Below are 25,630 nucleotides of genomic sequence, written 5' to 3'. Positions count from 1 at the left end.
AATTATCTTTTTCTTTTTAAGACGATTTAAGATAAAGTTTCTGTTACTCATAACCAAGTAGTGTGCTGAATAAAACACAATAGGAAGAGTGTGAATTATTTAGGAGTATACATTTTTTTCAGTATAACATTGAAAGCAGATATTAAATGTAAGTAATGAATGTACTAAGAATCATTGCATAAATAAATAACCCTTTATAGCTTCATAACTCTCCATAGTTTATAGAATGCATTCACATACAGTCTGTTCACAGTTGCTGTATAAGATGGGCAGTGATTGTCAGTCTTCATCCAGCTTCATCCAGAGACTTCTTCAAAGTCAATGAAAGTCATGTGAATAATCATCATCAAAACGCAGCTCATCTTCCTCCTAACACTTCCATTAGTTCCTAATGACCTTTTGCTAGAAACTCCATGAATCAATGGTTCTAGGTTGCTATGATCATCTAACAAAAGATACAAGTAAATAATGTATATTAAGAATAATTCAAGTGTGTATGTGTGTGTTTCAGTGTAAGGTGAACAATACAAAAAAACTTATCTGATAATCTAGACAACATTCATGTACAGCTGCCATTTTTTAAAAACCTGGCAAAAACTTCCAAAAGAAAATATTATTAGTCCTTTTAAAGAGGTGCTTAACTAGCAGTATTTAGCTTTGATCTCATGATCCAAAGTAAACTCAACAACTTTTCTCAGAGAACCAAGACTTTTAAATTAGATCATTGACTTCCAAAATCTTGGCCAAGAAATCTGACATGTAAACTGTCTTCTGCTACATTTATCTAATGTGAAGAGATGAAGGGTCCAAGATGAAACCTGGCAGGATTTGAACCCAAGGTTCTGGGAAGTCTAAATGAGCCTAATATTATGTTTGGCTGAGAATTGTTCCCCTTGGCAGGGAAAACACACAGCTTCAAGCCTGTTGATGCTGACAAAGCTTTTTAAGATAAGGGATTAAAATGCTCCCTAAAAGCAGAAACTCTTGGTGTCTGCCTCAATGCAACAGGTAGGTAGTTCCAAAACACTTGTGAAAAAGGTCTTTGTTTGGGATATACTCTCCCTGGAAAGGAACAAGGAGCTTATTTATCTGTGACCGAAAAAGAAAAGAAAAGGGCAAGCAAGCAACTTCTTTCCTTCTTTAATAAGAGTAAGGTGCAGGGAGAGAGACAATCTCACACTACTCTGAGAAACAGTTGAAAGCAGGCAATTTTCTCCTCCCTCAGGCTCTGTGGTTAGGTGGTTAAAGTCTGAACCAAAGAGAAAGACTAGCAGCTTCTGTTCACAGCTTAGATAATCATTTCCTGTTTGTCCTTAGGCAGATTGCCTCATCATTTTCAGGAGCCTTGATTAAGAGTGTCTCAATTTACCCATCTAAAATAATAGCTGTTTCATCAGGGGTATTGTGGTGTTTAATTAAAGCCTGTGAAGGGTACTGAGATCCTGAGATAAGACTCTGTGTAAACACTAAGTAATGTATGTCTGCATATATACAGATATAAGCTAGGCCTGCAAAATTGAATTTATCTGACAAATTTTTTTCATCCCATCAACCTGCCTCAAACTAGTTTTGTTGCCCCAGACTTAGAATAAAAATTCCTTCAGGGCAGTATACTCCAAGAATTGCCAAATGCTTAGATAAGGTGCCTTGGTAAAGCTTTAAGTGTCCCAGCCAACTTTAGGTCAGCTACCTTCTTACAATGCTTCCCAGACCTCAGGTATTCATTTCACAATTTCATAGATTTTACTATTTCTGCTTACCACCCGTACCATTGTTTAATATTTTCTAAATGGGATACTTATTTGCCTTAAAAAGTTTATTTAGGGCAAAAATTTCATGTGACTATTGTGCATAGAAAACAAGTGTTTTTCAATAGCAAAGGCATAGAATCAACCTAAATGCCCATCAACGGTAGACTGGATAAAGAAAATGTGGTACATGTACACCATGGATTGCTATGCAGCCATAAAAAAAGAACAAGATCATGTCCTTCGCAGGAACATAAATGGAGCTGGAGGTCATTATTATTAGCAAACTAATGCAGGAACACAAAACTAAATACCAAATGTTCTCACTTATAAGTGGGAGCTAAATTATTAGAACACATGGACACAAAGAGAGGAGCAACAGACACTGGGGCCAACTTGAGGGTAGAGGGTGGGAGGAAGGAGAGGATCAGAAAAAATTAACTATTAAGTACTAGGCTTAGTACCCTGGTGAAAAAATAATCTGTAAAACAAACCCCTGTGACAGAAGTTTACCTGTTTAACAAACCTACACATGTACCCCTGAACCTAAAATGAAAGTTAGCAAAAAGAAAAGAAAACAAGTGTTTTCGAATATACATTAATTTAAGTACATATCTATTCAAAATTTTAAAAGTTTACTCATGTTATTTAAAAATTATCTTGTATATCAATAGTTTATGCATATCATATTTAGATGAAGTAAAAAGTAAAAGATCATTCAAAATTGCATATAATCTCCAGATGATTTATATTTTATATATATAACACATTTTGATGCTATTCTTTTTGGCAGCTTTATCAATGAGCTATTGTAGTGTAACAAACTACAGAGGTGTAGAATAATAATAATTTATTATTCTTTAAGGGTCTGTGGGTTGGCTGGGCAATTCTGCTGCTCTGAGCCAGGTTTGGCTGATCTTGGCTGGCCTTGGTCACACGTCTGTGATTAGCTGGCAGATTGGCTGGGGCTGCCTGGTATAGGATGGCCTCAGTCACATACCTGGTGATTGTCCAGCTCTTGTCTTAGGGCAATGCAGTGACTGGATCACATGTCATTCATCTTTCAATAGACTATTCTAGATGTTCCCAGATAGGGTTTAGGGTTCTAAGAGAAAGCAGAAGTTGCAAGGCCTCTGGAGGACTAGGTTTGGAAAGAGAACCACCTAGACTCTCCCACATTTTACTGGCTAAACAAAATTACAGTGCCAATTTAGAGTGGTTATGGTGGGGTCCAAAACTCTTTAGGGTTCCATATTCCTCCTAGTTTTACACGAAGCCATCCCTAGGCTGTGGCCGTCATCCTCATGCTCCAAGTAGCTGCTGGAGTTCCAGCCATTACATGCTGAGTTTGACCAGCAGGAGGCTGCAGGAGGCTGGATAATGGTCCCTGAAGACATCCATGTCCTAAGTTTTACAACCTGTGAATATTACCTTATATGGCAAAAGGGACTTTGCAGATGTGATTAAATTAAGGATCTTCAAATTGAGAGTTTATCCTCAGTTACACAGGCAAGAATAATGCAACTACAAGTGTCATTGTAAGAGGGAGGGAGAGGGAGACTTGATTGTAGCGGAGACAGTAGCCAACATGATGACCAAAGTAAGATACGACACTGTTGGCTTTGAAAATAGAGAAAGGAGACAAGTAATGCAGCTCTGGAAACTGGAAAATGCAAGGAGATGAATTCCTCTCTAGAGTCTCCAAAGGGAGCATGCCCTGATGACAGTTTGATTTCAGCCCAGCGAAACTAATTTTGGACTTCTGAACTCTAGAACTGTAAAATAATAAATCTCTTTTGTTTTAAACCACCAAGTTCATGGTGATTTCTTATAGCAGCCACAGGAAACTAAAGCAGAGGCTCACTAGATGTTCCACATAATACTTCCATTTTAACTCATTGGTCAAAATTTGGTTACATAGCTACATATAGCTGCAAGGGTGCCTGGGAAAGGTTTTTTTTTTTTTTTTTTCTGGATGTCATTAGTGCCTCCTAAAGAAGAAGTGAATGCTGTTGGAAAACAACTCATCATGTCAGCCACAGATGGAGAGATAGTAATCAAAGTACATTCAATATATACTGAACATTTAACAAATGTCAGGCATGTTCTGGGTTCTGGTTATACACTGGTGAACGATAGAGGCAAAATTTCTGCTCTCATGTAGCTCATATACTAGAGAGGGAATACAGAAAATGAACAAAGCTATAAATATATAAGGTAAAAAGGGATGTACACTATTAAAGAAATAAAGCAGGGGCTGAGTATAGAGTTGGGAGATTCATGGCTATTTTGGAAAGGATTTTACAAAAGAATATGAGAAGCATCCTGTCATAAGATAATAGGGTGTAGTAGGCCAGGTGGTCAACTGGATAGTAACTGCTGTGACTAAAGGTATTTGAAATCAAACTTAGAATCTGCTTCCAAAATGACAATGTGAGGAGCTCTGTGGCTCTCTGCCCAGTGGAACAACCATAATTGATAAAAAATATTTTTTTTAAGAAGCTAAAGTCTCTGAAATTGTTATAATGGCATATAGCAGATGATGAAATATTTTTTTAAATCGACTAAATCTTATTAAGAACAATGAGCATCTGTAGCATTTGAGTCATGACCTACTCTCTCCCTATCCTCCCTCCCCTGCCCCACAGTTCAATGTGGCAGAAACTCCATTCCAAAAAGATGTGGCCAAGAAGATAGGGTACCCTCCTCTCTAAGCTCCAAGTCAAGTGGTGTAGAATCTTCCCTGGAGGGGCAGGTTTTTAGCATTTCTGATTCTCCTGTGCTCTGTGATACAGAGGCTAAATTCCAGGTAAGTGTGAATGAGAGGTTGGGGGATTCCCTTTCTCTACTCAGCTGGCAATCACAGGACAGAGGCTCTACTCAGTTATAGCAAGCTGAGAACACTATAGCTCAGATGACACTCAACCCAGATCTCTCATAGGTAGAGGTTTTAGGCCAGCTGCCAGCAAAGGCTAGTCCAGAAGACCAGAGGCTACTTCCCTCACTCAGTGTCCTGCTCATAAAGCAGGAGTGTCTCTTCAAGAGAAATGAGCCGCTCTTCCCAATCCTAGCTCCATAGAATAGGTACAGATGTTTTGCCAAGGGAGATAGGTATAAGAACAGAGTTCTGAAGTCTTCCTCATAGGAAATGACTTTATTTGGAAGAAAGTGTGGTAAAGAAAGTTCAAGCCTAAGGGTGATCTCAAAAACTTGGAGATTTTTCGTGGTAAGGAGGCTGGTTGCAACATGAGAACAACAAACTAAACTATAGACCAACTAGTTTATTGAAGAGAACCAGGGAAAAAGCTAAGAAGAGCCTTACTTGGATCAGAACAAACCTCAAAGACTGGATTTAAAGCCTACCCTTGCAAAGGGGGCCTGAATTTATTTGCATCAGACTATGGGGCACTTTATGCTCCAGGAAATTGCCAAAAAATAATAGAGCAGTGAATCAGCAATTAGTGGAGCCTAACAGCTGGGTGTGATACCAACAGAAGCAGACAGCTTAACAGAAAGTTCAGAAAAAGAGACAGTGAAAGAGAGCCCTACTAAAAACACTCTCATCCCAGTTTAACTGTGGGCATGCCCAAGCTTCTTAGTAAAGAGCAACAAAGTTGACAAGCTCCCTTTGGCGAGTCTGATCATGAAAAAAAGAGAGACAGAGAGAAGACACTGATTGCTAAATTAAAGATTGGAGGAGAGGTTATTACCACTAACTTCACAGAATAAAAATGATTACAAACATATATTATAAACAATGGTATATCAGCAACTTAGATAACCCAGATGAAATGGACAAATTCCTAGAAATATACAAAGTACAAAAACTACTCAAGAAGAAATAGGAGAGCTGATTAGATCCATAAAACACAAAGAGATTGAATTCAGGAGTAACAAAGTTCCTACAAAAAAAAAAAAAAAAAAAGCCAGAACTAGATGAATTCACTGGTGAATTTTACCAAAACTTAAAAAATTAATATCAATTATTCACCAAATTCTCCCAAAATATAGAAGAGAAAAGAACATTTCCCAGATCAGTCTATGAGGGCAGCATTACTCTGATACTAAAATCTGACAAAGACATCACAAGAAAACTACAGACCAATACTTCTTACGAATATAGACACAAAATATTCAACCAAATACTAACAAACTGAATTCCATAATATATAAAAGGGGTTATATTCCATAACAATGTGAGATTTATCCCAGGAATGCAAGTTTGGATTGACATCTAAAAATCAATTAATATAATATATCAGTAGAATCAAGAACAAAAAACATATAAGCATTTTGATAGATATAGAAAAAGTATTTGACAAAATTCCAGATCCCTTCATAACAAAAGCAATAAGAATAGAAGGGAATTTCCTCTACCTGACTAAGGGCACGTACAAAAACTCCACAGCTAACAGTTTATTTATGTATTTATTTATTTAATTTTTTTTGAGACAGAGAGTCCTACTCTGTTGCCCAGGCTGGAGTGCAATGGCATGATCTCGGCTCACTGCAACCTCTGCCCCCCGGGTTCAAGCAATTCTCCTGTGTCAGCCACCCAGGTAGTTGGGATTACAGGCACGCACCACCATGCCTGGCTATTTTTTCTATTTTTAGTAGAGATGGGGTTTCATCGTGTTGGCCAGGCTGGTCTCGAACTCCTGACTTCAAGTGATCTGCCCGCCTCAGCCTCCCAAAGTGCTGGGATTACAGGCGTAAGCCACCGCGCCCAGCTGCTGACAGTATATCTAAAGGTAAAAGATGGAAAGCTTTCCCCCCAAGATCAAAAACAAGGCAAGAATATCCACTTATGCTATCTCAACCTTATACTTGAGGTTCTAGTCAGGGATATTAGGCAAGAAAAAGAAATAAAAGACATCCAAATTAAAAAGGAAAAGTAAAACTACTTGTATTAGCAGATGACATGATCTTGTATATAGAAAACTCTAAAGAAACTATTAAAACTAATAAATGAGTTCAGCAAGTTTGCAAGACACAGATCAATATTCAAAAATCAACTGTATTTGCACACTGTAGCAGTGAACAAACTGAAAATGACATTAACCGATTAAATCCATTTACAATAGCATCAAAAGAGTAAAATATTGAGAAATAACTTTATGAAAGAAGGTCAAAATTTATACTCTGAAAGCTATAAAACACTGTTGAAAGAAATTACAGATAACCTAAATAAATAGAAAGTCATCCCATGTTCATGGATTGAATTACTTAATATTGTTAAGATGTCATTACTCCCCAAAATGATTCATAGATTCAATGCAATCCTTTTCAAGATCCAAAGTAGCTTTTTTTTTTTTGCAAATATTGACAAGGTGATCCTAATGTTTATATGAAAATTCATGGAACCCAGAACAGCTAAAACAATCTAGAAAAAATGAGAAAAATGTTAGTGGATTCATATTTTGTTGCTACAAAAATGTAGCAAGTGGATTCACTTGCTACAATGCCAGTAATCAAGACAGTCTGGTACTGGCATAAGGATAAACATATACATGAGTGGAGTTGAAACGAGAGTCTGGCAATAACACACCACATTTATAGTCAACTGATTTTCTACAAAGGCATCAGAAGAATTAAATGGTAGTAAGAATAATCTTTTCAACAAATGATGCTGGGAAACTTGATATCTGCCTGCAAAAGAATTAAGTTGGCCGTTTCCCTCACATCTGACACAAAAATGAACTCAAAATAGGTCACAGATCTAAAGGTAAGAATTAAAACTACAAAACTCTTAGAATAAAATAATCTTTGTAACTTTGCTAAGCAATGGATTCTTAGGTGTGACACCAAAAGCACAAGCAACAACAACAAAATAAATAACTTGGACTTAATCATGATTAAAAGCTGTCTCACTCAAAGGACACCATCAAGAAGGTAAAAAGACAACCCACGAAATAGGAGAAAATATTTGCAAATCATATATCTGATAAGTGACTTTTACCTAGATCATATGGAGAGCTCTTAAAACTCAACAATAAAATGACAACCCAATTAAACAATGGGTAAAGATGCAAATAGACATTTCTCCAAAAAATATATACAAAATGTCAATAAGCACATGCAAGGATGCTCAACATTATTAGTTATCAGAAAAATGCAAATTAAAATTATAATGAGCTACCACTTAACACCCATTAAGATGGGTATAATAAAAATTACAAATAATAACGTGTTGATGATGATGTGGAGAAATCAGGATTCTAATACACTACCGAAGGGACTTTAACATTTTGAAGCTGCTTTGAATAGTAGTCTGACAGTTCCTCAAAAGTTTAAACTTAGAGTTACTATATGATCTAACAATTCCACTCCTAGATGTATACCCAAGAGTAATGCAAACATATTCACACAAAAAGTTGTGTACATATAAATGTTGATAGCAGCATCGTTCATAATGGCCAAAAAGTGGGGGAGAAACCCCCAAATGTCCATCAGTTGAAGAAAGGGCAAATAAAATGTGGTATATCCATATGATGGAATATTATTAGGCCATTAAAAATTATAACATGTTACAGCATAGATAAACCTTGAAAACATGCTGTTAAGTGAAAGAAACCAGTCAAAAATGCCCACATATTGTAAGATTTCATTTATGTAAAATATCCAGAATAGGCAAATATATAGAGACAGAAATTAGATTAGTCATTTCCTAGGCCTGTGGGATTTAGCTAAGGTAGATGGGGAGTGACTATTCACTGGCATAGGGTTTCTTTTGGGAGTGATAAAAATGTTCTAAAATGGACTATAGTGATGGTTACACAACCTTGTACATATACTAAAAACCATTGAATTTTACACTTTGTAAAAGGGTGAATTGTATCATATGTGAATTACATGTAAGTTTATATATATATAAGAGAATATGCTAGCTAAAAGAAAACTAAATAAACTACAATAACAAAAAACACATCTGGGGTTATATTCAGCCCATGCATAACCAAATTGTGGTGCCTAAGGTAGAGTCTTTATAAGATCCCCTTCAACTTCAGGATGTTCATTTTATGGTAGAGAATCCTAACCTAGGAAAAAAGGAATTAATATCTGGTATACAAGACCAAGAAGGGATTATATTTATTCAGCTGACTAGCCTTAAAGAAAAACAAGGAGTAAAAGCTATGCATAATTGACCAAGCGGAGGAAAAAAAAGTTGGCTTCTAATCTCAAACTTAAAACAACATGGTCTGAAGACTAAAATTTTCTCCATGGCTGAGAACATCTGATCTTATGAACCGAGAGGCAGGAAGGGGTTTCTTGGGAAGAGCGAGCAGTTCTGTGTTGATCAGGCGTTCTCAACCGTGGAGAAAATTTTAGTCTTCAGACCATGTGCTGTTAAGTTTGGGATTAGAAGCCAACTCAGTTTAGAAATAGGAGTCCTGGCTAGGCGCGCTGGCTCACGCCTGTAATCCCAGCACTTTGGGAGGCCAAGGTGGGTGGATCATGAGGTCAGGAGTTCAAGACCAGCCTGGCCAACATGGTGAAACCCCGTTTCTACTAAAAATATAAAAATACAAAAAAATTTCCCGGGCGTGGTGGCGGGCACTTGTAGTCCCAGCTACTCAGGAGACTGAGGCAGAGAATTGCTTGAACCCGGGAGGCAGAGGTTGCAGTGAGCCGAGATCATGCCACTGCACTCCAGCCTGGGTGACAGAGTGAGACTTCATCTCAAAAAAAAAAAAAAAAAAAAGAGAGAGAAAGAAAGAAAGAAAAAAGAAATAGGAGCCATTGGTTCAAATTCAGGTACTGCCAACCATTATTATAAACTTGGACTTACCATCCCCAGGCCTCAGTTTCCTTATCTATGAAACAAGACAATCAGTGCTATTCTGAAAACTTGTTGGGAGGATTAAATAAATATGGTTACTAAGTGCCTGACATATTAATTTACATCCATCCTTTTTTGTGTTAGAAAACCAAGCCGTAGAGTATAAAATGCTACAGAAAAAATATTTCTTCCAATTCACTAGCATGGATCCAAATCTACCATCCTGTTCCATATTGTCATTTCTCCCTTTTAAAAAATTCACTATGTACGGTCTTTCTGTATTCTAGGGGAAGCCTAATTGGTTATCAGCATAAGAGTATGTGATTTAGAAAATAGTGTTATTTCATCTAAGTGAGAAAGAATTCTCTATCACCACCACTACTACCACCAAATAGCACCAACCTGCTGCCTCTGGATTTCTCTCTCTCTCTCTCTTTTTTTTTTTTTTTTTTGAGATGGAGTTTTACTCTGTCACCCAGGCTGGAATGCAGCGATGCAATCTTGGCTCACTGCAACCTCTGCATCCCAGGTTCAAGCGATTCTCCTACCTCAGCCTCCCGAGTAGCTGGGATTACAGGTGCCCGCCATCACGCCTGGCTAATTTTTGTAGTTTTAGTAGAGACGGGGTTTCAACATGTTGGCAAGACTGGTCTCAAACTCCTGACCTCAGGTGATCCACCTGCCTCAGCCTCCCAAAGTGCTGGGATTACAGGTGGGAGCCACTGCACCTGGCCTGGATTTCAAAGTAAATTGGGATCAAGGACAGAAAATGATTTCCCCAGACAAAATAAAATTCAGCTTTGAACCTCTAAGGTTTCTAAAGAATAATCTGGTATTAAATCCTGTGCATGCAGCCAAGTGCTGCAAAGGAGAAGTACAAGGTGTTGCTGGAGAATATAGAGCAGGAGGACCTAACTTTGCTCAGCTGGGTCTTAAAGGAGCCGCATCACCATTTCTGCTTCCCCACCACTCCCCACCGAACAGTTTGAAAGTGGCCTTTTTGAAGTTGGTCTTTTAAGCAATGATTTGCTGTCTTTAAAAAGTTTTAAATGGCTGTCTCAGTAAAAGTGAAATCAATATTCCTTCAGCCTGGGCTTTTAGCAGATAATGTCTCTCCATAAATCATGAGCATAATGACATTGGAATAATTCATCATCTCATTACATTTACAGATGATGCGCCACATTGTTCTGAGGCGAAGGTTATCTTCCCTGCCTGGGACTCCATCCAGAAACAAATATAAGACCAAGGAACCAGATTATTTCATGGTCCGTTTATAGAAGTTGTTGTGGATCAGTTTTCTGTCTGTCAGCTACTTTTTCTTTATAGTCCTTCCTTGAACTCACTGCAGGGATATATCCTTCTAGTTCAAGAATTTCAATAACCTTTAAAACTTTATTTGTTGAAGAGGCACTTGTCTAGGTTGAAGATGTTCTGTGGGCTTCTTTTTCTATCAGTGCCAGATCTAAGGTCATTGGTAAAACAGTGAAGGATTTATTGAGCAGCTACTATTTGTCAGGTTATGGCACTGGATGCTGACGTGTTCTGTTCTCGTTGAATGTACCATCACAGGGGGGAAGATGATCAAGAACTCTTTACAAATAATCATACCATCATTGCTAGTGGTAAGTACTGGGGAAGGGAGACAAAGGGTGCTATTAATAAAAGAACCTTCTACTTGATCGGGTGGGGCATGAATTATAGAAGGCAGCTCTAAAGCAATACTTAAGATCTAAACGTTAGGTATATGATATCTGTGGACTCAATACTTGATGAAGGACTGGATGAATGAACAAAAGCAACAGCAAAGAAGCAAGGGAATGGATAAATAGTTCAGATAATGGCTCTAGATGTCGAGGACTCATTCTTTACCCAGTCAAGAAGAGCCGAATTGGTAACTGTCAATGAAGATTTGCGTAGACCTGTGGCATTATCCCTTTAGCACAAACCCTTACTATTTATACAGACTGCTGAAGTCCTGGTTTGGGTAAGTGCTTCAGAAGCAAACAGACTTGAGTGTAAATTTCAGTTACCATGTTTGGTTAATTCCATTGAAGCTTTTAGTATTAATTTCTGAATCCCAATTTCTTCAACTGTGTAATAGGAATAATAAGACCTCTTAAGGCTGCTGTGAAGATTAAAAGAGAACATGTGTACCAATGCAGGAAGATACAGGGATTAAGAAGCTAGGCTGGGTTCCCTAGCAAGTTTTGTTTGAATCCCTGCTGGGCCACTACCTAGCCACGTAACCTTGGCAAATAGCTATTCTTTAACACAACATGTATGTTCCATAAAATCACTGCATTATGCTAAATTGGGCAATACAAACCACAGAGCTTATGAGGAAAATGGGGCTCAGGGCACAACACAAAACCACTTTTTCAATGACATGTTAAAAAAAAAAAAAGAAACCTAATGTTGAAAGAAAAACTTTAGATAAATTAAATTTAGTAGAGTTTATTTCAGCAAAGAATGATTCATGATTTGGGAAGCCCCCAAAATTTGACTTAAGTAATTTTACTAGACAATGAGTGTTACTTCTTGGTGAGCAAGGGATTTGACTTGTTACACAGGAGAGCTTGAGAAGGCTTCATGTAGCCATGTGGGGGGCAGTCAGTATTTATAGACAGAGTAAGGAAGTGAGGTGTAACAATAGCCTGATTGGTTATAGTTTGGTAGTTTGCCTTATTTGACATGGTGTGATCATTTGGCAGCCTGTAATTGGCTGAAGCTCAGCCACTATGATGGGCTGAGACTCAGCTATTTGTCACAAGAATATACTTGTAAGTTAGGTTGCATTTTGATACATATGGACTCAAGATATGGAGACAGCTTTAGGCCAAATTTAATTTAACACTAAAAAAAAAAACCAGTAGACAACTTTACACTTGATAAATAGCTAAAAAAAACCATAAATACAGCAATAAATATGGCACTCCACCTGGAAAAAGACCTAGGGTTTGCCTGTGGAAGTGAGGTGGAAAGGGTTGCAACTTGCCAGCTACTGTGAAGTGGCAGGAGCTGGTTATCTGGAATCCTAGGGAAAGTTGTAGCACCAGTTGAGGATGGCATGGCTCATAACACGCATCAACCATGTTGGAACAAACGTGCATTGTAGCAGAATCAGATGTGCTTATCCTTGCTCTGCCTCAGTTCTCTCATCTGTAAATAAGAATGATCATGGCACCTGCCTTATAGGGTTGTTATAATCATGATTATACTAGATGGTTCCAGGTAAAGTGTTTAGCACTGGGTCTGGCATATAGATTTGGTGTCTTTCCCCTGGGCATTTATCATTCAATCTTATGTTAAATTTCACTTAAAGAATTTTACTAGAGGGCTGGGTGTGATGGTTCACACCTGTAATCCCAACACTTTGGGAGGCTGAGGCAGGTGGATTACTTGAGGTTAGGAGTTCGAGACCAGCCTGGCCAACATGGTGAAACCTGTCTCTGCTAAAAATACAAAATTTAGCTGGGTGTAGTGGCAGGTGCCTGTAGTCCCAGCTACTCAGGAGGCTGAGGCAAGAGAGAATCTCTTGAACCCAGGAGGCGGAGGTTGCAGTGAGCTGAGATCACGCCACTGCACTCCAGCCTGAGTGACAGAGCGAGACTCTGTCTCAAATTTTTTTTTTTTACTAGAGGATAAGTGTTACTTCTTGGTGAGCAAGGAATTCAACTTGTTGTGCAGAGCCTGACAAGGGCTCACAAACCTACACAGTCATGATACCTATGCAGGGTCTCCTACTCCTGTTTCTCAAACAGGCCTGAGAGAGGAGGCTGAAGACCATTTCTTCCTGGGGAGGAGGCAGGGAGGAGAAATGGCAGCCATAGCTCCCTAGATTCAAGGAAGAGACGAGGACCACAGGTAAGTGTTCCCAGCCCACCAAGCGAGTAGTTCTGTATTAGCCATTGCCTCCGTTCCCACTGTTCCTGCGCATGGTACTGGAGTTGAGTCATATAACCTCTCATTAGCTGTAATCCACTTCCTGGTGACTCTCCAAACTGAACCTGAATTCCAGAGGTTTCCCTATCAGTTATCACAGTTGGCCCAGCCTGCCCTGAAACCCAGATAGGTAATTTCATCTTTCATCTGTCCTCCTTCCTGAGTGTCTGCAGACAACTGGCTAAGAAAGATATGAGGGGGCCAGGGCATGACTCACAGGGTTTTGTTGGCTGAGCTAGAGAACAAAGGAGACCGGCTTGTGTGAGGAACATGAGAATTCTTTGCAGGACACTCCTGAGGCATCAGTGCAGGGGGCTGTGTGGGCTTCCCTGGTGTGGTTTGCTTCCAGCTAAATCTCCTACAAGCTCCTGAGTCATATACTCCTGAGTCTGTATGTTTCTTCTCCATGGGTTTCTACTCCAACCTGTGTGCTTGGAGGGTACAGTGCTGCCTCCTCCTTAGCCTCCATCCCTGGAATGCCTCATTTTACAGGAGATACCCCACTCTCCTTCCAAGAGTGACCTCAACCCCTACACCTCCATTGCCACCTTCTATTGTCACTCCTGGCTCTGAATTCATCCCTTGTACCCTTACCAATAGCCCTGTGACACTTCATCATGTATGTCTCTGGGACCCCAAGTTCTTTGATCATTGTCTTTTATTGTAACCCCACCTCCAATCATCCAACTAAGAATAGAAGGGTGGTGTGGTTAAGAGCACAGTCTTTGGAGGCCGACAAATCTAGGCTGGAATTCTGCCTTTTCTGCTTATAAGGGGAAAGACACTTCACTTCTCTAAGAATTAACTTTCTTATCTGCAAAATGGGAATAGTGGTGCCTGCCTCCTTGGGGTTTCTGAGGATTAAATGAGTAATGTCTGTGAAATACACAGAATAGCACCTGACAGATTAAATACTCTGTTAATGTAGCTGTTGTTATTGTTAAGATGCTTAACTTCTTATGAACAGTGGCAGTGGCATTGCAGAGCTAAATCCACACAGTAGGAAATTTACAAATATTTATCCAATGAATGAATTATCACTCATCATTAATGTTGAGTGTTCAGTCCATATATTTTATATGAATGATGCATTCATTCCATACATTTTTTTAACAAACCATACTTACATTTGCCTTTTATTTTTTATTTTTTAATTTCAATAAATTTTTGGGGTATAAGTACACTTTTGTTACTTGCATAGATTGCATAGTGATGAAATCAACACTTTTATAAAGGGTATCCATCACTCGAATAACTTACATTGTATTCATTAAATAATTTTTCATCATCCACTCCCTCACCCTTCTGAGTCTCCATTGCCTATCATTCCACATTCTACATCTACATGTACACATTATTTAGCTTCCACTTATAAGTAAGAACAGGTGATATTTGTCTATCTGTGTTTGACTTGTTTCACTTAGATAATTACCTCCAGTTCCATCCATGATTCTGCAAAGACATGATTTCATTCTTTTCTACAGCTGAAGAGTATTCCATAGATAGATAGATAGATAGATAGATAGATAGATAGATAGATAGATAGATAGATAGTCATTGCCCCCTGGAGTTTCAAATCCAACAGAAGGAATATAATTCAGGGAATTTCACATTCTTGACTTTTTCCCCTGCGCAATTGTCTCCTCATGGAATTTTGGCACACATTTACTTAAAAATACACACACACACACACACACACACACACACACACACACACACAGAGTATTTGAGCATATTGGGGAATAAAATATAGAACTTGTCTAGCAAAATGATTTTATATATATATATATGTATATATATATACACACACACACACATACCCATCCGCACCCCCTATGTATGTATATATATATACACACACACCACATTTTCTTTATCCAATTATCCATTGATAGACAATAAGGTTGGTTCCATATTGCAGCACTTAGTGCTGTAACAAATATATGTATGTATCTTTTGAATATAGTAATTTTTTTCCTTTGGATAGATGCCCAGCAGTGGGATTGCTGGATCAAATAATAGTTCTACATTCTTAGAGATCATTAATATGTGCCAGACTCGAGAAGGGAAAGATGATATAGGAGTAAAGAGGATAGATAGTCATTGCCCCCTGGAGTTTCAAATCCAACAGAAGAAATATAATTCAGGGAATTTCACATTCTTGACTTTTTTCCCCTGCGCAATTGCCTCCTCATGGAATTTTGGCACAAATTTACTTAAAAAAATACACACGCACACACACACACACACACACACACAGAGTATTTGAGCATATCAGGGAATAAAATATAGAACTTGTCTAGCAAAATGATAAGTGACATAGTCAAAATATTGATGAACTAACGGGCGAATGGCAAATGCCAAAGCCCTGAAATCAATTAGGCAGCATCACTAAATGTCAGCTACCAGAATAATTCCACCCCTTGTGGCCTGCCTGGTTTTCATGAGATTTGTGGTCTGCAGGATTATAAGGTTGGACTTAGAGGCTGCCTTATCATTTTGACTGGATTCCCCATTTAATGGAAAAGGCCTAGTCACATTCAGGAAATATTAGTGAATGGTTTTTAAGATGAAGGAATTAGCTTAATTGGTTGAATACACATTAGACGGAGCAGTGTTTCTGAAAGTATGGATTCCAGGGGACAGCATCCAGTAATGTTTTTGTTTTGTTTTGTTTTTAACAGGTATCTCCAGTCGATTCTGCACAGGTAGTATACACAGAGTATAGTTTGAGAAATACTGCTTTAGAAAAGGTAGATGGATTTAATTCCTGAAAGTCATAAAAATATGGTCAAAATGGGTGTGAGCAACACCATTAGGCAATCTGAATGAGAGTGGGTGTAAATTTGTACAGTGAGAATTACATCTAGGTGGAGAAATGACTTGGAAGCTTGAGTTGCAGTCTGGATTGCTCCACATTTACATTTTCATACATCCCAGAAGTATGGAATTCATTTCCTCAAACTTTAAGCTTTATTAACTCAACCTTGGTCTCACAGTGCCTCCATAGCACTTTGGAGATAGAAAATACTAAAAAGACTTCTTTGAAGGGCTTTTCTGTTGATTTGGGAGAATAAGGCATGTTCATAAGGCTTTTAAATATCAGCATGGGTTAGCAGATAATTAGTTGTTGATATGAACCCTAGAAATAATCAATGTAATGGGAATTCAGAAGTAGGAGAGTTCTGGTCCAGCCAGCAGGCTAAAGGCAGGCCATGTTGAAGGTGAGGGACTGTATGAGCTCTATAAGGGATAAAGGGTGTATCCGGGAAGAAAGTGACACTAGGGCATCCCTTGTGGGGACCACAGCACAAATTCTGTGGGAAAGTGTTGGAGAGTGTTGGCTTGATATTTCCATCAGACATTGGTTCTCAGAGGGAATATGACTATCAGAAGGCTTTTCAGAAATCTTTGGGAGTGATTTAGGTTGTCACAACTGGGGAGATACTACTGTCATTTAATGAGTCAAGTCTGGAAGTTGCAGGCATCCTACAATATGTGAAGTAGACACAGAAAATAGTAAATTTTCCTGAGTCCTGGATGACTTTCAGATGTCCTGCTGGACATTCATGTGGTTGAAAACCTGCATATGTTTATTTTATGTATAGCCTAGACTACATGATTGATAGATATAGGTATAGATATATAGGCAATGCTTTAGTATTATTATATTTTTCAGGACTGCAACTACAGAGGATAGGTTGTAGTTGACTACCTTCAGAATTTTACCAAGCATTGTTCACCATTTCAGAATATCATATCACCAATCAACAATGACAGCACCACTCATGGAAATTTCACTTTGAGCTGGTTTAAGTTTGTAGCTGTCAGACTCACGGTAATTCTATGCATATATATATGATTGTCCTTAGTTCTTATTTCAAACCGTCAAATGGAAAGTGAAGGAATGAACAATGTTCTGTGTGTATTCTAACTTTTCAAAAATCAACAATGATTTTATATAAATGGATGCACAGATCAGTATGTTTCTAGTGTAATCATGCCTGAGCACTTATATTTTAAAATGTTATTTTAAGTTAATTTTCTCTATTTCTCCTCTATCTTGTAGTGAAGTCATCATGGTAATGTTTTTCAAACTGTTGGTTATGTTGTCTAATATTCATAACAGAAAGGAGATGTAGGGCTTGATAAGCATTAAAAACTCCTGGATCAAGAAATCAAATCTGAGAATTACAAGGTCCTATTTGCTTAAGTTCACTGTAGTGGGGGCTGGGATGGGCATAGAGTGGGGTGAACTTCTGTTCAGCTTCACATCTTTCTCTCTAGTGCTGCGATAACTGGTTTGCTCAAATACATCAATTTTTAGTAATTTATTTTAGCAAGAGGTAGGTAGATAGGCTTTTTATATTTTTTCAATATATAAATCATTTATATCTGGTGTGGATGTTTATGGAATAATGGATTTGGCCAAGGAAACGGTTGCTGTATGACTTCTTTATCAGCGTCTTCAGTGCATCAAAATGCTTTCCTTCTGTTTAAATACCATAGCTGCAGAGGGGTCTCTGCTGAGAAGTATTATCTGAATAAGCCATTTTTGTGATAAGAACACACCCCAACAGCCTTTCCCCCAGTTCAGCTTATGTTCTTAAGCTCTGCAGAGAAGTTTCTCTTTTTTCTTTTTACAAACTAAGCAATGCTTTTCCCCTGAGAGATGGCTGAGGCTTCCCAGAACTCCATGCTTCTCCAGAAACTATCCCTCAGGCAAGTCTGAGGTCCACTTAAACCAAACTTTGGCAAGAGGGAGAAATCTCATGTTTCCTCAAAGATAAAATGAAGTGGCAAGGCATGGGGGCAAAGTCTCCAATAGTTGGAGCTAGAAATTATTCATAATTATGATTAGAGATTTGGTGTCAGGATAAATCTTAAGCCTGGTTTCCCAATATTCAAGGATGGCAGGATGTATCACAGGGTCTTGTAACATTTTACCAGGAGAAAATAAATGTGTTGCTTTCACTTAGAAAACAAGTATATTTTATGTGTCGCTTTAATAAACAAGAGAATAAAGCCATAAAAGCAATAGTGATCAGTTACAGAAACACGAGCTGCATATTGCTGGTTAGGTGTTTAATAAAAAGATCATGTAGACCCAGGCTCAAAGATCCCCCAGTCATTGTTTAAGATGGATTTCCATGCTGAGGGCTAAATAACCAGGAAACAGTCAATGTGGTGCTCATTTTATGTTGAGATTGCAGCCAGATGCCATCTTTGCTGTTCTTGGGCCTGACATACCCATTAAGGAGAGGTTGTTTAGACCACAAATGGTATGCTAAATAAATAAAGCTTATTGGTGGTAAGGATGCAGCTTTGATTACTCTGAAAATTAGGCATTTTCACCAAGAAAATGCTTTTTGTAATTTGATATACTCAAGAATTTTGATCCAAGAATCATTTCAGGATGGTTGCCTGCTGCTGAGTACATCAAATAGACTGACTTTGGTTTGGGTTTTGGTTTTCTAGGAAGCTGTTTTGGCATCAGGTAGACGTTGGCTAAAACTGTCAACTGGGCAATATTCAACAGTATGGTCATGTCTAAGAGCTTGGGCTTTGCAGGCTAATAGATTTGGGTTTAAAACCCCAGACTCTACTCATGAACTAGGGGTCTTCTGGAAAGTTACTATAAAAGCAACAACAATGACAACATTGTATTATCAACAATTTTAAACATAAACAAAATTAGAGAAAATAACTCAGTGATCTTCTGTGTACCCATCACTAGCTTCAAAAATTGTCAATATTTGGAGCAAGTTACTTAACCATGCTCTCATCAGTAAAATGGAATTCACAATAATTCTCACATTCAAGAGTTCGTGTAGGGATTATAAAAGCAATAGTTTATATATATTACCTTTAAGCACAGAGGCTGAATATAATAAATGCTCTCAAAAGTTTATTCCATTTTGAACTAGGAATACCTTTGGTTTAAAGACACAGCAACCTATGCTGAATGAAAAGTAGGATCTTTGTGGTTTTACTGGCCTTTAGAATTTCACAAAGAATATAGCCCCTTAGCATAAAATGATTAGATCTTATATTTAAAAAATAACCCCCCAGATGGTACAGGGATCTGATGCTGAGCTAGCCAAGGCTGTGTCTCAGCAAAAATTCGAAATGACCCATGAAGGGCAAAAACTTCCTTAAAGAAGATGATACTGTCCTTGAAAAAAAAATTGTTACAATAAAACAAAAAGTTTGTGGCTAGAAAATCTTACCCCAATGAAGGAATATCCTTTCTGCTCAGGTCTACAGGCCACCAGTGCTATAGATGACCTCAGAGTGAATAGCAGTCCTGCCATTTCCTTTTGGCTATTCTCAGAGGCCTTTATGGCAGTGAGGGAGAGCATTCTTTTGGTGGGAGAAATAGTTACTGCTCTTGGGTTAGACTAAGAAAGTTTTGCTGAGCTTCAGGATCCAGAGTGATTAATTTACAGAAAGCGCTCAAGGGTCTATCAGATGGGGCTTCCCTGCCAGGAGAGGTGTTGGGGAAGGCTAGTTTTCTAGGATGAAAACTGAGCTGCTTTGCCGAGTAGATCAGAAAAGGGGGTGCGCTGGGGGGAGAAATGTAGTTTTAACCTTGATTTGTAGTGATTATTATGACCATCAAAGAGTCCTTTGGTAGGGCAAATAAGGATATAGAATTTAAAAAATCTACAAATTGGGTTATTTATTTTGGAGCCAAAAGCAATTTAATTTTAAAATGGGAGCAACACCATAGAAAAAATACTTTTAGGTCTTATCCTTCCACTTATACTGGTGTGACCTTGAACAAATTCCTTAACCTATTCTATCTTCAGTTTCCTTGTCTACAAAATGGAGATTATAATAGTCTTCCTACCCTGAGGTTTTTGCCAGGGAGAAAGAGATAACACAGGTAAATACATGTGCATTGCTTTTAAATACTAGGTAAAGACTCATATCATCATCATCACAATCATCATCGTGGTCATCATTAGTATTATTACTATTTTGGTGAGTTGATCAATGATGCTACTGGATGGAGAACTTTTTCTGAATGGCATTTCTCTTGCCGTTGGCTTGGACCTAGGCAGGTAAACTCAATGTGGAAATTTTGATGCAGTAATGATTTGTTTTTCTTGTAGCAAATTGCAGAGAATCCATACATGTAAGGACCGTGCACTAACTGATTGTGCCACTGGAGCTCCATGGAACCCATACATAAAGCACACCTCTTCTCTTCTCCTTGGCATCCAACCTGCTAGCTCTACATCTACTTTCAACAATGAGTCAAGGCTGTACCTGGCAAGATGGAAATTCAAAATCAACAACGAAAGCTATTTATTTTGGTTTTGATCCTAGCCCTGGGCCTTTTACTAAGTATTCAGAACTGATTTAATGAATGAAAAAATGAATGAATGGTATACATTTCCATTGTCTATTCTGCTTCTTTTCCCTAGGGAACTGTGTTAGGCCGTGATTTCCTTGCTGTTTTTTTCATACGTTTGTTTTATTTGCACAACGCTAAATTAAATCAACTAGTTCCATTCATGTATTTCTCTCTTGTTTTATAACCACCTAATTTCTTATTTTTATTTAAACAGAAATTAAATAGTAAAAACTTTGGAGTATTTAATTTTACTTAATTAAAAATTGTTTTAAAAAATAAACATTTACCTGAAATGAGTATTGAATTTTGAAAAGCACCTTCAACAAACCCCTTTTTGGATGTGTTCAATAATGGTTGAAGAGGGCACAATTCATGGTGAATGAATTTGAAAGTGTAATAGATTTAAAAGTGTTTTAAAAGGGCTAATATAGAAAAGCCCAAACAAATTATTCAGGATTTAAGGATATTATTTAGAAAACATGCTTTCTTGTATGACTGTTTCTTATTCTTTTCCTTTGTGGTTGCTTGAGCACCACTAGAGTGACTCTGTTATAATGGAATTGTTTAACACAAAGTATGCTGAGCAGTTAATACTTTACAACTATATTTTAAGGTATGTATTGTTATGCTTTTTAAATCATAAATTTAAAAATAAGCCTCAGAGATATTGAATATCTTGTCCAAGTTTGCACCAGTGGAAAGTTACAAATCCAAGGTTTGTGTCCTGATTTAACTGGCTCTGAATTCCAGATTCTAAATTTGCTGTCGAGCAGAGAGTGATTTGCACTAGAAAAGTAAATTGTTTTCCCACTTAGGCAGACTTCTCACATAAGTAAAGGACTTGTGAGATCTTTAACTTTACATTGCCTTTACATTACTCTGGTCTAGTCAGTAAATAGTCCCATGATTGCCCATTCTCCAAAGTTAATTGGCCAGTGAGAGAAATAAGATCAGGACCTACAGCCTCATATTCTTGAGATCTCCTTTAGTGACAAATCAGAGATGATATCTTTCTTGTTAAGAGCAGGTAAAATTTTGCAACTATTCTGTGTGTTGAAACAAATAAAAAATAGATAAATTGTAATATTTAGTAAAAATATTCATAGGCCATAATTCAAATTAGAGTTGCAGGAAGAGTAAGTGGGAGGTAAAAAAAAAAAAGGAGAGTGAACTTCTGATTCATTTGGCAGTGAATAGGGAGGGAAAATAACGTGTTTGGGCTATAACTGGGAGGGAAGGATATTGAAAATAATACTAAGTGAAGGTTGGAGATTAAACACTCTCTTCCCCCAATGTCAGTGGTGGCCTAGTCCCAACTTCTCCTCTGCTTCTTCACCAAATTACCTCTCACCATGGTTACCTCCACATTCCTAAACTCCCAACTTCTCCTCTCCTTCTTCACCAAATTACCTCTCACCATGGTTACCTCCACATTCCTAAACAGACATTCTTTAGTCTTCATCTTAGTTGTCATCCGAGCATCACTGGTACTATTGCCTACTGTTTCTTCCTTTCCCTGATTTCTGGGCACAATTCTCTCTGTTTTTTTTTTTCCTAGTGTTCCTTGTCCTTCTTTGTAGGTTCTGTTTCTTTTACCCAGCCATTAGCTGTTGGAGGTCCTAGGCCCTCTCTTCTTACTCTAATTTCTCTACCCAGTGATCTCATCCACCCCTGTGGTTTCAAGTTGCATATATACTCAGATGACTCATGGTTTTATCTCCAGTCTTGATCTTGCCCTTAACTCCAGACCCATATATCAACTGTCTACTTACCATCTTTTGAATGCCTTGAAAGTACCTTGCATTCAGCATGTCCAAGATTGAGCTCATGATCTTCTCTCCCAGGCCTGGTCCTCTTCCAGGGTCTCTCTCGCTGAACAACACCACTGTTGTGTCTACTTGCTCACACAGAAGCCAAACAGCTAATCTCTCCCTTAACCCCCTTATTCATCACCAAGTTCTACTGATTTCACCGACTAAATCTCTCTTGAATCCACCTACCTCTGTCTACCTCCTCGGCCATCACCTTAGGCCATGCCACAATGGTGTCTTTTCTGAGCACTGCAGCTTACCCTTGGGCTGATCTACCTGCATCCACCCTGGCCTCTCTACCATCTTGTCTCTACCCTGCATTTTTCAAAATGTAAATTGCATCATGTCACTCCCAAGCTTAGAATCCTTCCATTATTTTTCATTCTTCTTAGGACACAGTCAGAAATCGGCCCCATAGCTCACCAGGTGCTACCAAGTCTAGGGCAGTGGTTCTCAAAGTGTAGTCTTGGAATACATCAGCATCACCCAGTAGTGTGTTTTGAAATTCAACATCTTACATCTCACTTTAGATCTGCTGAGTCAGAAACTCTGGGGAAGGGGTCCAACAGATTGTGTTTTCACAAGCCTTCCAAGTGATTCAGATGTATATACTCAAGTCTGAAAACCACTGCTCTAGGGCCCACCTACCTTTCTGGCTATATACAGTCTCTTGCTCTCACGTTCCAGACTCTCATAGCTTGCTTTTATTCCCTCATCAAGCATACGTTTCCTTCTACCACAGGGCCTTTGCACAGCTCTTCCTTTTTCCTTGAACACTTCTCGTTCTTCTCCTTCTCTGGTTAACATCTCCTCCCTCAGGTCTCAGCTCAATAAAGCTGCCTAGGACCAATTTCTCCTAATGATATACATTGCTCCCTTATAACACTTAAAACAGCTGTGTATTTGTCATTTTTGTGTGGTTACTGATTAACATCTATCTCCCCTACTATACTATAAACACCAAAAGAATTGAGATGGTATGTGTTTTTGTTTATTATCTGCACTATTTAGTTCTAGGATAGTAATAGTACATACTCAGATATTTGTTGAATGAAGGAATGAATGAAACTTCCTGTATAGTCTCTGCATACTGTTTGAGAGCACAGGCATATTGGAATCCTCATGGGCAGCTCCCAGTCCCCTCATTTTATAAAGTGGAGATACCTACCTCATAGACTGGTTGAGGCAATTATATGAGGTAATACATAAACAAAACCTAGCACAGGGCCAGACACACAAGTCCTTCATAAATCTTAGCTCTGATCATTATTATTATTGTACTCCATTGTTATTATTTCAGTTTCCATACTCTCCCTCAATCATAATGGTTGAGTGTGGTTGAAACCAAACAGTATAATTCTTGGTAAATATGTACATTTTAAAATTATAAGATGAAAATAAATTGTTGTACATTTTCTCCATTTTTTAAAAAAATTATGTATCACCCAATGTATTTGCCCCAGAGAGCTCTTGTTAGCCCAGTCACTGGTTTCTAATGCCATTCGTTTATTAATTCAGTTATGACTATTAATAATTCAGTTATGATTTATTCAGTTATTAATGCAGTTATGACCAAGATGGGCAGGGATCCACATGGAGTTCACGGTCAAGTGCAGAATAAGATATTAATAGTCCAGTGGGGAAATACTTCACCACAGTGCCAGTGAAAATGATACAGACAAATACAAGGTCCTATGTGTTTGTGAAACTGGAGGACCAATAGGCAAAGAGGGGATTTTCCACCTTGAGACCACCTTTGGCTTTCAGATAGAAGTCACCTGACATAAACCAAACTAACCAATTGGTGTTCATGGCAGCATGTGATGCAAACAAATAGGTGAAGTCGATGCATTTCTCCCAATCTGAATCAAACTGGTCTCTGTATGTGTTAATTTGGTGTGTTCCTATGAACGAGGTTTCCATGAAAACCAGCTAAAAGGGGAACAGAGCTGAGAGCAGTGGCTCACACCTTTTATTAGACCATTTTCATGCTGCTGATAAAGACATATCTGAGATTGGGTAATTTATAAAGAAAAAGAGGTTTAATGGACTCACAGTTACACGTGGCTGGGGAGGCCTCACAATCATGGGAGAAGGCAAAAGGCACATCTTACATGGTGGCAGGCAAGAGAGAAGTGAGGCAAAAGGGGTTTCCCCTTATAAAACCGTCAGATCTCATGAGACTTATTCACTACCACATGAATTCACTACCACATGAATTCACTACCACACTTATTCACTACCACATGAACACTATGGGGGAAACTGCCCCCATGAATCAAGTATCTTCCACCAGGTCCCTCCTACAACACATGGGAATTATGGGAGCTACAATTCAAGATGAGATTTGGGTGGGGACACAGCCAAACCATATGACACCTGTAATCCCAGCACTTCGAGAGGCCAAGGCAAGTGGATTACTTGAGCTCAGGAGTTTAGGCTTGGGAAAGGAGAAACCTCGTCTCCACAAAAAAAATTACAAAAATTAGCTGGGCATGGTGGCACACACCTGCAGTCCCAGCTATTTGGGAGGCTGAGGTGGGAGGATTATTTGAGCCCAAGAGGTTGAGACTGCAGTGAGCTATGGTTGTGCCACTGCACTCCAGCCTGGGTGACCAAACGAGACCCTGTCTCAAAAAAAAAAAAAAAATAGGAAGTGGGGAGGAATACAAGGGAAAAACCAGGTGGGAAGCCTGCATTGTCAAGATGCCTCCCAGTTGCTCTCTATGCACACTTAGCATTTGAAAACTATTCCTTTCTAGGCCCTCTGCCTGATTTCCCTTTGGCTGGCTCTGATTTCTTTACCACTCTGAACACCTGGGGCCAAGGCTCTTTTTCATAGTAGTTTGAAAGCAATCCTTTCTCTTTCTTTTTACTCAGTTTGATCCAGGCCTTAATCTTTGAACAGCATCAAATATTCTTTGCCATTTGATAAAGCTGGGGTTGGAGGAATCCAGAGTTTTCAAAAGCAGGTCTTGCGTTA

The 25,630-nt window shown here is 38.5% G+C and overlaps 1 long non-coding RNA gene across 1 annotated transcript in view; it reads left to right on the top strand.

The window, feature by feature from the left end:
• LOC117979684 (uncharacterized) overlaps window positions 1-23,862 on the top strand; it is a 149,065-nt gene extending 125,203 nt beyond the window's left edge. Inside the window, exon 3 of the long non-coding RNA XR_004670592.2 lies at window positions 20,592-23,862. This is a non-coding gene — a long non-coding RNA (uncharacterized LOC117979684). The remainder of the gene's footprint in view (window positions 1-20,591) is intronic.
• Window positions 23,863-25,630: the final 1,768 nt, after the last annotated feature.

Source organism: Pan paniscus, chromosome 2 (assembly GCF_029289425.2).
Source record: "Pan paniscus chromosome 2, NHGRI_mPanPan1-v2.0_pri, whole genome shotgun sequence".
Lineage (NCBI taxonomy): Eukaryota > Metazoa > Chordata > Mammalia > Primates > Hominidae > Pan > Pan paniscus.
This window is presented reverse-complemented; position numbering and strand designations above follow the sequence as displayed.